Below are 5,960 nucleotides of genomic sequence, written 5' to 3'. Positions count from 1 at the left end.
AATGATAACTATAGTATCTATTTGAAGTGACTTATAGGTCCATTGGGCCGGGTGTATCTAAGTTAGATGAAATCAATTAAGCTTTTGTAGTATGAGCCATATTGGGGTAGGATTTTTTAGAGGAATTTAAAACAACATAATGAGCTGCCACACACATAGTCTAGGCCATGTATCTTTTAGTTTGCAAAGTTTTGTCTTGTTCTTTAATTAAAAAAACAAAATAAAAATTGAATCTTGTATATGTGTATACCGGTAGTCCATAATAATAATGTTTCAAACATGCATGTCGATATGGTGATTTTATTTTTACATATTTATAAAAGTTTACAAACGGTAAAAGATGTGAAAGTCATTCAAAAAGTATTAAACAGTTACACAGCTGCTTTATAAGGGAAGTAATGCCCTTTACCCTCAGGCATCAAACGGCCATTTTTGTCTACCATAAGCGTAAAATTGATTAAAATTTTAGAGTGATTCGTTAAAATATCCTTATCATGATTCGGCAGAGGTCTCAAATAATTATCGTTATCATTTAACTTTTTTATCGTCTAAAAGAAAGTGCATATTTTATCGTCATGCACCAAAAATTACTGTTAACGTCATTTGGCAAGAATTTTTACAGTTATTTGTTATGAAGGTAGGCCCATTACCACCCTCCTTTATGAACCCAAAAACTGTAAGATGTTCCTTAAAAACAAATAGTATTTTCATATGTACTGTATTTAATTTATTTTGTTTGGATGCATATACAGTTAACTCTCGTTGTCTCGAACTCGGTTGACTCGAAATTTCGGATGAGTCGAAGTTTTCACGTGGTCCCGAAATTTGTTCCATATAAATGTATGTAATTCGACTCCTGATGAGTCGAAATTGGATGTGTCGAAATTTCGGTTGAGTCGAACTAAATTTACGATCCCAAGGTTAACAAAAGCATTCAAAATTCATTATTTATCTCGAACTAATACACATATGTCAAAACATGACCACCTGCATTTAAATGGATTGAAGAGTTAATCTGACAATACACGTGTAATAAAATTTCCGGTCACTGACCACTGTATTGATTTATGACATGCTGTTTCCACGAGTGTTTACCTAAGATTATCTTTTATAGAATTTTTATAAATAATTAGTGATACATTGTTAATGTTCATGAAAAAGTATTTCAAATGTTTACAAAACAATTAATTGTGATTTACACTAATGAGCTTGGGTGTGTATAAAGTAAGGATTATGACTTCCGTTGATGATCACCTAAAAATTACTCAATCGGCGTCTTTAATCTTGTTGTATTTTCTTTTATTAAAAGAAAGATCGAGATAAAACAAAATGAAGAGGAATTTAAATTTTTTAAAGTCTTTTGTGCCCGAGAATAAACAATTTTGTCAACTTTAAACGACCTGAATAACGAAACTATCGATTGGAAATTACTCTCTCGGATAAAAGCCATAGGAAACAATTGTAACTGAAACAATTGAATAAGTAAAACAATGTTATTATAATAACGAAAGACTGTGACATACAAATACATCGATCTGATACCAGAATATCGATCCCCTTACCATATTCAACCTGATTTATTTTAGCTTTACCATGCTAAGCAAGAGTTGTGTCTCTTGTTCAGTCAAACTTCCGGTTTTCGTTTGAGTCGAACTATGTGTATCTCGAAATATTTCTCCGGTCCGGTTGACTTCGAGATAACGAGAGTCGACTGTATGCTCATTATAACTTGTCATGAACAATTTTAAAAAATGTACCATATAATTTGTATCTTGCTGATGTTTATATGATTAAAACAGAAACAGAGCATAGGTCATCTAAGAATTAACTCCTTAGTATGATGTTGGATGTATTGCACTCTATTGTAACTCATATTGCAATATTTAGTTTAGTCATTTTGTGAGTGCTTTTATTTTTATTAACCTTATCTGAACTTTTGTAAGCCTCTACAAGAAAGTGTTCAATAAATATCAGAAAAGTAACTCTCTTCTTTGTTTTTATCACTATAAAAAATGTCAAGACAAAATTGACAAAAGTGAATATGTGGTATGGGCTTTGCTCATTGTTGAAGGCCGTATGGTGACCTATAGTTGTTAATTTCTGTGTCATTTTGGTCTTTTGTGGACAGTTGTCTCATTGGCAATCATTACACATCTTCTTATTTGTATTTAAAGTTTACATAAAACAAATCGAATAAAAAGTAGGAAAATTGTGGATCTGCCAGAAATTTACTTCCTATTTTTCCAATAATGTTAATGAGGGGTTAAATACAACAAAACATGCAACCTTTTGTTTATCCAATAATGTGAAAGAGTATAAGATCTTTATGCCCTCTTTTCATCTTGATTATTTTCCAAATTTTATTATTGCACATTTATAGTAATAAGTGTGATTTACCATAAAAATGCTTCTTTCCAAATTTCATAAGATCTTACACTGCGATTTTGAGGAGAAGAAAATGTTTTAATGAGCGCTTATTGATTTGTTGTCCAGTGCTTGCAGTGATTTAGTGTCAATAATTTATAAATAATATCCATTCAACATAAAAGAAGAATGTGTCTTAGGACAAGAATGACCACTATCAAGCTTGCTTTTAATAGGTGAAAACACTTTTTGAGAGCATTTGACACACTGTTAAATTTCAAGATTTCTAATGTTCAAGTGATCAGTATGTTCTTTTCATATTTTCACTGCTTTGTTTTTATACGACCACAAAATTTGAAAAAAAAATCGTCGTATATTGCTATCATGTTAGCGTCGTCGTCTGCGTCGTTGTCTGCGTCGTCGTCTGCGTCGTTGTCTGCGACGTCATCATCATCATCGTCCGAATACTTTTAGTTTTTGCACTCTAACTTTAGTAAAAATGAATGGAAATCTATGAAATTTTAACACAAGGTTTATGACCACAAAAAGAAGGTTGGGAAAGTTTTGATTCTAACATTTTAGGAATTAGGGGCCAAAAAGGGCCCAAATAAGCATTTTTTCGCACAATAACTTTAGTTTTAGTTAATAGAAATCTATGACATTTTGACACAAGGTTTATGACCACAAAAGGAAGGTTGGGATCGATTTTGGGAGTTTTGGTTCTAACAGTTTGGGAATTAGGGACCAAAAAGGGGTCCAAATAAGCATTTTTCTTGTTTTTCGCACCATTACTTTAGGATAAGTAAATAGAAATCTATGAAATTTAAACGCAAGGTTTATGACCACAAAAGGAAGGTTGGTATTGATTTTGGGAGTTTTGGTTCTAACAGTTTAGGAATTAGGGGCCAAAAAGGGGTCCAAATAAGCATTTTTCTTGGTTTCGGCACCATAACTTTAGTATAAGTTAATAGAAATCTATGAAATTTAAACACAAGGTTTATGACAATAAAAGGAAGGTTGGTATTGATTTTGGGAGTTTTGGTCCTAACAATTTAGGAATAAGGGGCCCAAAAGGTCCAAAATTAAACTTTGTTTGATTTCTTCAAAAATTGAATAAATGGGGTTCTTTGATAAGCCAAATCTAACTGTGTATGTAGATTCTTAATTTTTGGTCCTGTTTTCAAATTGGTTTACATTTTCAATTGCACAGTTCTCAGCAATAACAAGAAATCTTCAATTGCACAGTATTGTGCAATAGCAAGAAATTTTCAATTGCACAGTATTGCACAATAGCAAGAAATATCTAATTGCACAATATTGTGCAATAGCAAGAATTTCAATTGGAGTTATCTTTCTTTGTCAAGAATAGGTAGTTGAATCAACTTAAATCATTGTTTTATACAATATACAATGTATATTCACTTTTACTACCAACTGATAAATTAAAACAATCTTTACCATTCAGTGATAGCAAGCACTTTTTTACATTTTGATATTTTATGATGTATTTAAATGAGTAATTATTGTTGCAAACTCCATTAGAAATTTGAATTGAGATCAGTTTTGGAATAAAGGATAGGGGGATGTGAAAAAAAATTGGGGCGGGGTTGGGGGTTCAATTTTTCTCATTTGAAATTTCATAAATAAAAAGAAAATTTCTTCAAACATTTTTTTGAGAGGATTAATATTCAACAGCATAGTGAATTGCTCAAAGGCAAAACAAAAATTTTAAGTTCATTAGACCACATTCATTCTGTGTCAGAAACCTATGCTGTGTCAACTATTTAATCACAATCTAAATTTAGGGCTGAATCCAGCTTGAATGTTGTGTCCATACTTGCCTCAACCGTTCAGGGTTCAACCGCAGCGGTCGTATAAAGCTGCGCTCTGCGGAGCATCTGGTTATTTTTATGCCCCACCTACAATAGTAGAGGGGCATATATGTTTTCTGTTCTGTGGGTCTGTTTGTTTGTTCGTTTGTCTGTCCCCTGCAGTCCAATCAAATTGAAACTTAGTACAAATGTTCCTTATGATATGATCTTTCTAATTTGAAAGCCAAATTAGACTTTTGACCCCAATTTCATGGTCCACTGTACATAGAAAATGGAAGTGCCAGTTTCAGGTTAAAGTTTTTGGTCAAGGTAGTCTTTGATGAAGTTGAAGTCCAATCAGCTTGAAACTTAGTACACATGTTTCCTATGGTATGATCTTTCTAATTTTATGCCAAATTCGATTTAATACCCAATTTCACAGTCCATTGAACATGGAAAATGATAGTGCAAGTGGGGCATAACTCTAATATAGTATGCGACTCATTTATAGTTTCAGTGGTTATTTTTATGCCACACTTTTGGACTTATGTTTGTTTTGCTCTGTGTGTCTGTTCATTGGTCAATCCGTTGTCCCTCCATTCATGCTTGACCTGTTGGTGACCTTCTGCTGTTGTTTTTTATTTGGTCGGGTTGTTGTCTCTTTGACACATTCCCCATTTCCATTCTCAATTTTATTCTGTCTGTCTAGAGTTTTTGGTCAAGGAAGTTTTAGATGAAGTTAAAGTCCGATAAACTTGAAACTGTTCTCTATGATATGATATATTTCTAATTTGAATGCCAAATTCGACCACAATTTCAATGGCCACAGAACATAGAAAATGATAAGTGTGTGTGGTGCATTTGTGTACTATGGACATATTCTTGTTTGTTAGATCATGATTTTTTTTTGTCTTTTCAGGAGTTTGATATTCATTGCAGATCTTTGATGTCTATTTATTTATTCTCAACCTTTGTACACATGAACTGATTTAGAGCTTGACACAACGTATAGGCAGTTGACTTCTACTGACCTCTTACTATATCTATTTTTTTAATTGTTTGTGCTTTTGAGTTGCAGTTTTACTGGTGTTAACCCATATTTTCTTTTATTCATATATAAAATAAAACACATAAAGCTTGCAAATTTTAATATCTTTCCCACCCAGCAATAACTTTTGCATATTTCAATCATGATATGTATCTGTATAAATAAAAATGAAATTACTTAGCCTATTTTAATACAGCATATTTATCTACACTTCTAACAATCATAAATATTTCTCTGATTTAATATTTAAATAGAACATAATATTTAAATACAATATCACTACTAACTAAAATACTAATATTTCTGTATTCCACGTCACTAATCACAAAATTCATAAAAATTTGCTCCAAGTGAAATAGAAAAATTTTCTGCCGTGTTTGAATCAAATAAGGCAACTATTTCAATAAACACGAGAAATGTAAGAATGCCTTCGGGCTGAATACAAATAACCAGAATAAATACACCAAAAAAAATCAGCATACCAGGAAAATTTAATTAGGTCAGACAAGTAATTTCAAAGGAGAACCTGTCCTAATGTAACTGGAGAACCCAAAGTTATCATCATCAAAAGGTATTATCTGGATCTGGTAGACCTATTCTTGAGATAAAATGATTTACAATTCAAAATTTTCGGTTGGTCTATGAAAGATGCATCATTGATAACACTGCCACCAGCCCATATCAATATTCATAGCCTGCGATCATTTTGACAATTCAAAACCTGTGGAAACTTTATA

Source organism: Mytilus trossulus, chromosome 9 (assembly GCF_036588685.1).
Source record: "Mytilus trossulus isolate FHL-02 chromosome 9, PNRI_Mtr1.1.1.hap1, whole genome shotgun sequence".
In the NCBI taxonomy this organism is placed as follows: Eukaryota; Metazoa; Mollusca; class Bivalvia; order Mytilida; family Mytilidae; genus Mytilus; species Mytilus trossulus.
This window is presented reverse-complemented; position numbering follows the sequence as displayed.